General features: G+C 43.2%; 1 non-coding gene across 1 annotated transcript; it reads right to left on the bottom strand.

Moving 5' to 3' along the window:
- Positions 1 to 257: 257 nt before the first annotated feature.
- On the bottom strand, positions 258 to 398 carry LOC128592779 (U4 spliceosomal RNA). Its single transcript, XR_008382001.1, has one exon. It is a non-coding gene; the product is annotated as a U4 spliceosomal RNA (small nuclear RNA).
- Between the last annotated feature and the right edge of the window lie 12,294 nt (positions 399 to 12,692).

The raw sequence follows: 12,692 nt of genomic DNA, 5'->3' as shown, positions 1-12,692 counted from the left end.
ATTTTTAATTATGTGTCCCATTTTAAAATTCTTTTAAAGTTATCGTTGCCCTATTAAACAATGCTGATGTTCACTATTAGCAAAAAAATGTAAACTTGACTTTTCCTGCTACCGTGGGTTGGTGTATGTCATATTATCAAATGGAGACTCTCAGCCACACAAGTTTATTTAGTCAAACACACAGCTTTCTAGATTTGCTCATGAAACAATTAATGCAGTAAAAAGGTTTAAAATATTATATATTTTTCTTTTTTCAGTCTCCATAGAGACGGTCAAAAATTGCCAATGCTGACTATATTTCAAGTTGTCATGGTGGAGTATTGGGAAAAGTTTTCAATTAGCAATAATTGCACCTTGGATAAACCTCATTGGCTACGATACTGCCACTGCACAAAGCTGAAAGGTAATTGCGTCCACCCGGTTTTAAATATATTTACAGGCCAGGTGCTCTTCTTCTTCTATTTTATCATTGGGAATATGCACGTAAGACACAGTACATTCTAGCAGTCCAAATGAAGATGATAGGGAAAAATCTACATTGCTTGATATTACCCATATATTGGTCAAACTATAGCAACTGCATCTTAGCCTCTGCGCCTTCAAGCAAGCCTTCAATTTAGATGAAGAAGGAAGAACATATTTCCTTTTAGAAGATATGAGGTGGTTTCAATCAGTTGTCTAAGTTTATCAAACCTATAGGATGCAGGATGGAAATCTTGGTTGATAAGGCTGAAAATATAATAGGATAAGGGTTAGGTTTTGTTTGTTTTGGAGACAGGATCTCACTCTATCATCCAAGCTGGTATGCTGTGGCCTCATCATAGCTCACTGCAACCTTGAACTCCTGGGCTCAGGCAATCATTCTGCTTCAGCCTCCCAAGTAGCTGGAACTTACAGGCACCCATCATTATGCCTGGCTAATTATTCTTTCTTATATTTTTTCTTGAGACAGAGTCTCACTCTGTCACCCTGAGTAGAATGCTGTGGTATCATCATAGCTCACAGCAACCTCAAACTCTTGGGCTCAAGCGATCCTCTTGCCTCAGCCTCCCAAGTAGCTGGTTCTACAGGTACCGACAACAAGGCTCAGTTAATTTTTCTTTTCTTTTTTTTTTTTTTTTGTAGAGACAGAGTCTCACTTTACCACCCTCGGTAGAGTGCCATGATGTCACACGGCTCACAGCAACCTCCAAGCTTTTGGGCTTATGTGATTCTCTCTCTGCTGCCTCTGGAGCAGCTGCGACTATAGGTGCCCGCCACAACGCCTGGCTATTTTTTGGTTGCAGTTTGGCCAAGGCCGGGTTTGAACCCACTACCCTCGGTATATGGGGCTGGCGCCCTACTCACTGAGCCACAGGCGCCACCCAATTTTTCTATTTTTAGTAGAGACAGGGTCTCATTCTTGCTCAGGCTGGTCTCAAACTCCTGAAGTCAAGCAATCCTCCCACCTTTGGACTCCCAGAGTGCTAGGATTACAGGTGTGAGCCACTGTGCCTGGCCAAAAGTTAGGGTTATTAATTGACTCAAAGCTTGGTAAAGGGGATGGATTTCATTTGGAAGGCCTTGCGGAGTCATTGGACAATTTGGCAAACACCACAATTGCTGTTGATAAACTACACTCAGGCTGAAGGATGTGAGCCTGAGAGTGGGGGCAGCAGTAAGGTGATGGAGGCATTGTCTGGGGGTACGAGAAAGAAACTGTGAGGGAGATGAACCCTGCTGGCCTCCGTGACAGTTGGCATGAGAAGAGGGCTGGGTCACAGACAGGAGAAAGGAGGCCAGGAGGAGCCTCCTCCTTTAAAGAGGAATGTGGGGGTTCTGTTTGAGAGGGCTTGAATTTGAGGAGCCTGTGGAATATCCGAAAGGAAGCTCATGCAGGTTTAGCTATGATGGAGTGAGGTTTAGGCTCTGGGAAACAGCAGAGGAGTGGAGTGGAGAGAAGAAGAAAGCGGAGGTGAGAACCCAGGACGAGGAAAAGCAAATGTGGTGAGAGAAGGGATAACAAAAGGCAGTAGGCTCCCCAGAGTGTGTACTTGCCCTGATACCAGGGAGGGGAGCGTTTTGAAAGTTGCAAATGGTCAAGTTATTTCGTGAAGAAGAACCCAGAAAAATCCCATTAGGATTTGTTAATGGGGGGGTCTTGGCTTATTTGTATTGGGTCAGATTAAAAGTACGTAAGAAAGAAGGACAGAGCCGGGCGCAGTGGCACAGTGGCTCACGTTATAATACCAGCACTCTAGGAAGCCGAGGCGGTTAGAGACCAGCCTGAGTAACAGTGAGACCCCATCTCTAAAAACTAGCTGGTTGTGGCTGGTGCCTGTAGTCCCAGCCACTCCGGAGGCTCAGGCAAGGGGATTGCTTGAGCTCAAGGGTTTGAAGTGAGCTCTGACGCCACAGCACTCTATCCAGGGTGACAGAGTGAGACTTTGTCTCAAAAAAGAAAAAAATAATTGAGAGTACTACATATTAAAAACTTGCTTGGGGCGGTGTCTGTGGCTCAAGGAGTAGGGCGCCAGTCCCATATGCCAGAGGTGGAGGGTTCAAACCTAGCCCTGGCCAAAACCAAAAAAAAAAAAAAAAAAAAAACTTGCTTGGTGATTTATCTTGATAAATGAGGTTGCCTGAGGCACTTTCCCTCTTGGCAGCAATCTCAGGAGCTCCCTGATGGTGGTGCCTCCCCTTTAATGGCACAAACACTGTCCTGTGCCCTGGTCCTCACCATTCCCTGTTGTCTACCCCAACTCCATTCATGTTATATTATCTCCTCAGCCCTTTAAGCACATGAGTTTGCAACTCCTAGGCTGGAGTTTCTAATTAGTCAGTGAGAAAGATAAAGTAGAATACAGGGAGCAGGTAAGTCATCAGGATTAGAGGCAACTTCACAGCCAGATCTAAAAGGCTACCTTAGTTTTAATAATCCATAGATTTTAAATATAATGTCTACACTATTATTTCTTTTAAAATATAAATGTAGATATACAATATAAATACAGGTTCACATTCTCTCATGTTCCATATTCACAATTCTGAAATTCAAAGGCACAAACTTTTATGTTTTTAAATTAACTCAATGTTGGGAAGACCTAAGCTGATATAGGACTTTTCATATAGTTTACTTAATCCTCTTAGTGTGAATATTCCCCTATTGCACGGCAGAAATATTATTAATGTATCAGGTATGGAGTACATAATACATGGTCTATATACCATAATCCCCCACATTTTAAATTTCTGGCACCGAGGATTTCAGGTAAGGAATTAGGATCTGTCAATATCAACTTTCATGCATTTATGAACTAGGATATAACTTTCTCCAAGTAAGAAAAAAAAATGTACCCTTTTGGGGAAAGGTCTGAAATAGTATTTTTCTTTCTTTCCTTCCTTTCTGTCTTCTTCTTTTTTTTTTTTTTTTTTTTGACAGATTCTTACTCAGTTGTCCATGGTAGCATCAGCCTAGCTCACAGCAACCTCGGTATCTTAGATTCAAGAGATCCTCCTGCCTCAGACTTCCATGTAGCTGGAACTACAGGCACCCACTACCATGCATGGCTAGTTTTCAATTTTTAGTAGATATAGGGTCTTGCTTTTGTTCAGGCTGGTCTCAAACTCCTGAGCTCAGGCAATCCACCTGCCTCGGCCTCCAGAATGCTGGAATCACAAGGTGAGCCACCGTGCCTAAAACAGTATTTTCAAAATAACATTTATGAAGACAATAAGCTCCAGTCGAGGCGGGTTCTTAGTATTCTCAACTAAGCAAATAGTTGGAGGAACAAAGCCTGTGAGTGATTTCACAACAGTATTTTTGCCAACAGAAAGCAGAGGACACAAGTTTATTAAGAAGCAAATCATTTCTCTTTTCCTCATCCCCGGACAAACCTTTAATGTTCGTTAGGCACTGAGAAACCACATCTTTATCCCTCTGCTCACAAGAGGAGGTGAGAAGCTGCAATCATCCTCCTGTCCACTTCCCTGGAGGAAGATGGGTCATTACTCCATTTCCGCTCCAGACTCTCGGTGTGTGGCTGGCCCAAGACACTAGCCTAGACTATATTCCCCTAAATGGAGGCTTAACCCATTCAAGACATAACCCACGGGTTTTCGTGTCAGCTAGACGTCAGGCTCTGAGTGCTTCCAAGAATACATTACCATGCACACGCCTTCTAGACAACAACATCCCCTGGCTGGATTTCTGATTGGACTTTGCCCTGTATTTTCTGTTACCTGATGGTCCATCTATTTTCTCTACTAGGGCAGTGGGGGGAAAAATCAGTAAGGAAAGGAGCCTGACATTACCACAGAAAGGCAGGCTCCCCAGTGGCCTCCTCTTAGCCAAGTGCAGTCCCACTGTTTGCAGTGATGCTAAACATTTCAGAAAGCCATCTCCTGGATGTTCCGACAGCAGCCTGTACCTCTCCCCTGAGCACACAGTACTGAACAGCGCCTGATACCAGCATACATGAAAAGCATGTACCTGATTCTGTGCCAAGCCAAACAGAGGATCCACTTGGTATCACAATAGGCTGAGATCTCCAAGAAACCGATTTTTAAAAAAAGCTTTTCTATGAAGCCAGAAAGCACACTGGTGAGTCTGTTGTTTTCAACTGCACCTGAAGCTATGGAGCCCCCCTACAGAGTAATTTGGATGAGGTTTTTCTTTCTTTTTCCTCTTTAATCTCTAAGGAATTGCCACTACACTGGGGCCACGTTGGCAGAGGCAACTCCAACTGAGCCCTTCTCAAAGACAGCATGGAAAAAAAAAAAAAGTCCCGCTGCATCAGTAACCCCATGTACTTTTTATTCCCCAGTGCCCATCTGTGAAAGGCAACGCTCGTTTTGTGACAAACAAGAGGATAAATGTGCTCGCATTCAGACTCCACAGCCAGGCCCTGCAGAGCTGGCCACGTTACTGAGAATACCTACATTACCCTTCTGTGATGACGGGAAAGCAAGGAAGAATGGGAAAAGGGTTCAACCAGGTTTTCATTCTATCCTCAGTTATTATATGCCTGAAACAGAACCAAGCGTGGAAAACACCTTTCCATTTCTGCGCTTGCTGGCTGGGGCTGATTTTCTCTTTTTATTATTTTGTAAAAACCTTTTCTTTCAGGTTATATTGGCATATTTTCTCTGAAATGCAAAAAGGCCTGTCTGCATTGAATTCCTGGATAGCTTCTCCCTGATTAAAGTCTGGTTCGCATATAACATGCTCTTAACACGTTTCCTGTTAATGTTTCTCCGCGAGAATAATTCCTGTGTGCTCACCTGCAAACCTGGTGACATACTGTTAATCCTTTCAGTCCCTATACCAGACAGCTGACTCTCCCATAATTTATGTTACAGTGCCATCTTATGGTAGATTATGACCACCATTTTAAAAACTCCAGGCTGTCTCTTCTGCCTTTTAAAGAAACATATAGATTTAAAAAATCATCTGTCATTAATCACACCAGATAAACGTGGAGAAATGGAGGTCTGTAAATAAGAAAGCTGTTTCAATTGGCCTGCTAAAGGTCAGACACCACAGAGGGTATCTGAGCAGCCACACAGACCTTGAAGACAACTGATTAATTTTTTTAAAGACATTTTATGTTCTCATTCAGCAACTATTACTGCATAATCCGACATTTTAGAAGCAGCGCTCTTTGTGAATGCCATGACATATTTGGGAAGAATATCAGAGGGAAAGTCTGTTCTAAGTAAATGGTTTGTGGCCCAGAATTTCCAGCTCTGCCTTCTCATCGTGCATTTCTCCACATCTCAAAAAAATCTCCCACAAAACTCGAAGGACCCATATCAGCGTGACACAAGGAAACCCAAAACCCACTTTGAAGCCCCATCATTTGCAAATGTATTTCAGTCCCAGGTTTAATTCTAGGAGAAGATTCCTTGGAGAAGCCTCATTCCGGAAGTCTGCCTGCCAATTTCTGGAGGCTTTAAGGCTTGTTTCCTCTCTCTCCTCCAGGTTTCTTTCCACCCACAAAGTTAACGTGCATCGTGAATGGGCCTGAATTTAATTCCTTCATCAGGACTTGCCAGTTCTGTGGCTGCATCGCCAGTCACTCTCAGGAATGCACAGGAAAAAGATGATTTCAATTCCAGGTTTGTTGAGGGGAGGCGGGGAGAGTTCTGGGTAAATGAAATGAGTTCATGAGACGGGGATCTGGGAAGATCTGGGTATTAGTGAGGGTTTTATTAAAGTGAATGCCCTATCCTCTTTCCTGACAAAACAGTCCAACAGCTAGCGGAGGGATCGACTGCTAACTCCCACGTTCAAGAAGTCTTTTGTTCACATCTATCCCCTTCCCAGATTGCCTCATCATTCCCATAGGATCAGAATGAAAAGTTTGAGCTGATGGAGCAAGGGAGGGAGGGCATCCTTCAGCCTTCCATGTATGGACTCGCCTTACCTCTTCATACAGACACAGAACACACAGCGCTTCATTACGAAGGGAAGGAAATTAATATGCATTTAACTAGATGCAAAATGAGAACTTTGGAACAAAAGCGGTTTAAAAAAAGGCATTTTGAATGTCAAATATTTCTTAAGTTCTTCCTGCCCTGTCATAATTGAAATGCTTTCCTTTTTAACTGCTCCATTTTCCATAATGGTATGGATCACAATCTCAAATTAACAGTCTTAATAAGTCAAGGCAGGTTTTGTTTACTTGGTTTCTGCTTTCTTCATTCTTTCCTCTCGTCCGTCCCCTTTCCTCCCTTCCCCTACCTCTGCTTTGCTCAGAAACTCACCTTTGCTGACCTTTCTCTTCTCTCCCGTTTGGGGGCTGGCTGTTCTTGCTTCAGTCCCTGCACTTAAAATGTTCTTCTCTCTTCAACTGTCAGCCCCAAATCTGCAGGGGCGTGCTCGGTGCCCACATTCCCCCCATCTTTTTGTGCAGTGTGTGTGTTTGTGTGTCTGTTATTGTTTTCCCCCCTTGAATTAGAAGAACACATTCAGCTGTGTCTGAACTGACTGTACCCATTAGGCATTCTTAAAGTGCAGATCGGCTCCACAAAACGACTCTTTGCAGATGCAAAACTGACATCCAGGGTAGCCTCTCCCCCCTCCACACACATACATGTGTATGCTTTTTCATTGCTATTCCAATTTAAATTTCTCAGTCTCCCAGTCAAAAGAGATGATTTTTCTAATATCCATCCTGCAGACTCCATCTGGGATCCCCAAACAAACTGTGTTCTTCTGTTCCTTTCACATGCAGGGATTATAAAAAGTCTGCAAGAGGAGCAGGAAGGAGGTCAGACCTTCTTGGTCCCGAACCGTGAGCATTTTAATGCCTGGAAACAAGAAGGGTAACTGAATGGGGAAGAGGAAATAATTGCCCACTTAGGAGTGACCCCCCCCCACCTCATCCAGCCCACTGATCTGGTGCAAATCACCTTGGGAAAGCCCAAGTTACAGTCCTCAAAAAACCAGAAGCAAAGAGCACCTACTATAATCACAATTAACCTACGATGTTCCTGCATAGCAGGATTACTATCCTTCCAAGCTTTCGGCCTAGTGTCTTGTGTGAACAGAGAACCAGATGGGAGTTTTGGGGGCTAAAATGGATCCACCAATTATTTATAGATTCGGACTAAAAATCATGTGAACCGCCTTCTGTGGAGTTCCATCTTCCGAGAACAGACTTGAAATAGACATAGTTGTGGAACGTCTCGGAATCATTTAGAATAATCCTGAACATGGTTTTGCAAATAGGGAATGGTGGAGTGAAGCCTAAAGAATTTTAGAAGCCCCTTCAAAAAGAAGGGCAGAGTCTTAGAACGATCTTTTGGAATTCTCTACAATGAGACCGTTGGGGACAATTTTATATCGTGTTGATTTTAATAGCATTTACTCCCTGACATTTTTTCCTGCTGAAAAAACCTTTGAGAGTTGAGATGGCTGCTTGCAGAGCTAGGTGTCCCCTGCTTTGCAGGAGAAGGAAATTGTTCTCAGTGTCTTGCAAATGATGGGCACTCAATATTTACTGAAAGGATGAAAGAATAAAAACAGACCCTCTTTTATTAGTACTAAGTTATATAACTTAAGTATTGTTTGAAGAAGTTTCCTCAGGTTCCCCTTTTTGTTTTTTTAACTTTGACATATATTTTAGACTTTTTGTTTTTTTTCTGGGGATGGGGTGGCAACATTTATTGAAGGATCCCTTTGTGCTAGCTAGTGTACCAAGTACTTTACACCTGGGTTGCTTCAACAACTAGATACCTTTTCCCAGTTTACTGTGGAATAATAACCTGGTTGAAAGAGGTCCCGGGGTCACCTAGCCCTTCTAATTCCAACTGCTCCCAAGTACAGTTTTTTGTGTTCTGATTCATGATTGAGAAATGCTAAGTGCTGTTATAATCATAATTTGAAAATTTAAGATAAAGGAAAATTTTTGAGAATGGCTAAGGCCATTACAATTTTTTAGGGATATTTACATTTTCATAGACAAAAAAAAAAAAACAATTTAAAGGAGTAAGAAAAATCCTTTGCTTTTAAATATTTTTAAAAATTTCTTTAACATACAGTCTCCTGGAGGCATGGACAGGGGACGGCTGCCTAGCTCTGAACTGCTCTCTGTAGACTGTTAACACACTCATTCATTTTGTCCTCAAGCTACCCAAAAAGGCTCAAAAGGAAAATTTAGAAATGAACTTGTAACATTCCCGAGTTATGGTGCTGCTTCTAAAATAGGCTATTTATATGGATTTAAGTTTTACTGATATTCAATTGAACATGTATAACATCCCCAAACATGGGGGAAATTAATAACTTTAATTAGCATTTACTCTCCCCTTGGGAAAAAAGCTTCACTCATCAGAAAGTGAATATTTTGCCCTGCTATCAAACTTGCTTGGAATCAAAACAAACTTTTACATTTTCCTGGTTAAGTATAATTCTCAGGAACATTGGTATTCCAGGGATCTAACTCCCTATAAGCATAAGGTGCTAAGTGAGCCAGGTACCAAGATCTTAGGAATTGATACAATTCTAGACCCTCTGCTCCATGTGGTTTGAATAATGTCAGCTGAAAGGAATAAATTTTCTAAAAATGACAGTAAAGCATGCATTGAGTTATCAGTATTCACTTTCTATGGGGTCATTGTCAAGTCAATCACCTAAAATTTAAAAGCCCCTGTTTTTATGATGTCTAGAACACTGAAAATGTGTAAACATATCTTTCCTCTGAGTTTTAAATCCCCTTGCACCACAATTTATTTTCCCATTGTCATGGCACGGAGTGTTGTGGGATCATGAGTGTGTGTGTGTGTGTGTGTGTGCTCTCTGCTCATCCTTTGTACTTCAATTGAACGCCACCTTAGATCATCCTTGACAAGAGAGTAAAGGTTATCATTAGCATGTTGAATAATGGATGGGGTCCATTGTATTTTCTTGTTTAGGAAAATAAATCATCCTGAAAACTTTTATTATGTTCTGTGTAAAATGGAAGCACATCAGCACTTGTTATGTTTTCCTCTCCTGAGTTGGTTTGGCCGGCCGCCTTGAGTTGGAAAGAACAGCCAGGGGTTGCCAAGCAAGAGCTGGCTTGATTCCTCACCCGTTCCTCTAGGGGATGTAAACATCCTGCCCTGGAACACTTCACCAACCTGTAGCTAGAAAACTCTCATGTACGACGGTGCAGCTGGGAGAAGTGGAAATCGTGAGTCACAGTACCAGCAAGACCCTGCTGGGTAAAGAGGAGGTCAACTGTTTAAGCTTTATCCATCCTGCCCCAGCCCCCAAGATGCAGGCAGCACTGAACTTAGGGGAGACACATGCAGGAATCAAGTGTAGAGGAAGGATGAAGAAGTCTGAGGTTTACTGAGGATACACACCCCATACTGTGTTACGCACTTACACAGCATTTGCTGGTGTGGTGTTGAGTAGGGCTGCTCAGAGAAAGACTCGCCCAAGCCCCACCACTCACCAATTGCACAGTCTTGGACAACTTGCTTAATCTAAGTCTCAGTATTTTCATCAGCCAGGTGGAAATGGACCAGTTAAAGTATTAAAATCCTTTCATATCAGGAGGGTAGGAGTTGTGTCCTGGGGGCACACATCCTCCCTTAGTCCTGGCTGAACCAGCCCCTCCCTGGAAGCCACCCCACAATCCAGGAGCTTGAAGAAGACTCGAGTACCGAGAAATCACTAGATCAGTGATTTTCACCTGGTGTGTGATGGCACTCTGGTATGCCATGAGAGAATCTGAGCCGTGCAGTGAACAATTTTAAAGATCATTTATTAAATTATTTTCAAAACATGTTCAAAGCACAGCAAGTATATTCTTTTTTTACTTTTTAAAAAAATCAACATAGAAGTTTAACTATAGATTCAAGTGTGCCATGAGATATAAAAGGTTGAAAAACACTATCTAGGGCCTGTCCGGTGGCAAGGGCTGATGTGGTCTCATTGACTGGTACCCATGTCGTATCAGCTGCTATACTAGCTAGCTTCACGGGGCTGTCGTAGGCGCAGAGGTTCAGTCTACAAAGTCTATCACATGAGTGATCATCGTAGTTTTCCCCTGACATATATGGGGAAAGGCAGGTTTTAGACCAGGTTAAACAACATGGTTAATAGGAGAGCTGGACTCACAAGTGCATGTCTGGTGACCCTGATGTATCAATGGAGAGTCATAAGCACCTATTTAACGATGGCACTTCTAGAGAGAGCCACTGCATCAAACAAATTTCAGACGTTCATGCTCCTCTTGAATGTGACCTTTAAGGATCTGTTAAAAGGCAAGCATGGATCCAGTTGAATGTTTTAATTATATCATCAGACTTATTACATGGAAATTGCTTTTCTTGAGTCTGAATGGAATAGACTCAGCGGTGGAGTTGAGTTTGACAGGGACCCAGCTATTCTTTTTGACTGTAAGTTGACATGATGCCATTCTTATGTTTGGGTACTCTGAATGAGCAGTGAGTGGTACCTCTGAACTCAGAGTGGGGGTAGGGAAGAAAAGGTGTGAAAAGACGTAATACCTAATTTCATATTGCCAACAACATTGTATGCTTAAAAACTTGTATCAAGGTAGAATACTGCCAAGATATATTAAAAACAATAAAGCTTCACTAATTAGACATGTGATTCTCCTGTGGTCTATGTGGTCACAACATAGATCCTATGCCCTTCTTCCTGAGACACAGTCTTCTGATCCCATATCCTGCTTCTCTACCAGCTGCTAGTACCTGAGTCTGAAGTGGTCCCTGTTGGGCAGGAGGATGCATCTACGAAAATAGAACATAGGCAGTTAAGTTTTCTTAATGGAATGGGGAAGAGGAAGGAGCATTATGGGGGGGAGGCTATTCCAAAAGTAATCTAGGACTTCGCTACTTGCCACGTGGTTCACAGACCAACAGCTTTGGCATAGCCTGGGAGCCTATGAGAAGTCATAATCTTGGCCAGGCACAGTGGCTCATGCCTGTAATCCCAGCACTCTGAGAGGCTGAGGTAGGTGGATTGCTTGAGCTCGGGAGTTGGAGACCAGCCTGAGCAAGAGCAAGACCCCATCTCTAATAAAAATAGAAAAGCTAGCCAGGCATTGTGATGGGTGCCTGTAGTCCCAGCTATTATGGAGGCTAAGGCAAGAGGATTGCTTGAGCCCAAGAGTTTAAGGTTGCTATGAGCTACGACACCACGGCACTCTATCAAGGGTGACAAAGTGAGATTCTCTCTCAAAAAAATAAATAAAAAAGAAATTATAATCTAAGTCCCACTGTGGTCCTAAGGATCAGGGTCTTTATTTTAACCAGACACCCAGGCAATTTTTGAAAAGCTCTGCTCCAGGTGGCCCAGCCTCTGCTTACCTCAGTGGGCAGCAGTTGGTGAGGGTGGTGTGAGCAGAAAATGAAGTTGTAAGAGATGGGAAGGTACCCGAGTGTTTGCCTAAGAGGTTATCCTGTTGGAATCGGCTGGAGGGAGGGGATATCTGTTCTCAGATGATGAGCAGGCTGCGGGTGCAGTTGCACACAGCATGATGGCCATCTGTGTATAAAAAGTGAAGCTGGAAAAAAAAGCAAGCAGGCAAAGAAAAGAAACGGTGTGCAGGAGTGTGGAATTGCCACAGAGGCTAAGCGCAGCCAGGTGTTTAAGCGGGAAAGCCCGTCTTAAAGATCAAAGGCAAGTCAATTGTAAGAGAAAACATCTTGCCCACCAAACCCGGGCCCTCTGAATGGAGAGAGGGCCACATCTGAATAGACCAGATGTTAGTAGCTGAGGGATCCTTAGAGCCCAGAATAAACTCGCCTAAATAGCTCTGTGGCATCAAAACCTCATTATCTGCCAGGCCCACCACTAAATACAAACACAGGTTCTATCAGCAGATGTGAAAGAAGTCCTTCCAGGCACCCAGCGGAGGTGCTGGGAATTTTCTGTCCCTGTGGTAAATGGGCAGTAATTAATTATAGGATAGACATGGATGCCCAAGAAGTAAGTTGTCTCTTGCATATGGCAAGGAGATGTACTTTTTGGAAAGAGCTGTGTGAGCACTTCACGGTAACCAATTTGGGGCCATAACAGGTGCGTCTCCTGCAGGCCTGACACAGGGCAGATGGGTTATTTTCGTAGAGAAGAAGGGAGGCTCCAGCTCTGAAGTGTGCACTTCTCATGCCTGGGCTTCAGCTCCAGTGTCCCAGTGCCGTCACTCCACCAGCAATTCAGTGGAACCCAGGGGGATGGCAGGGATACG

This window comes from Nycticebus coucang, chromosome 8, assembly GCF_027406575.1.
Source record: "Nycticebus coucang isolate mNycCou1 chromosome 8, mNycCou1.pri, whole genome shotgun sequence".
Taxonomy (NCBI): Eukaryota; Metazoa; Chordata; class Mammalia; order Primates; family Lorisidae; genus Nycticebus; species Nycticebus coucang.
Note: the sequence above shows the minus strand (reverse complement) of the source record. Positions and strands in the feature narration are given on the sequence as shown.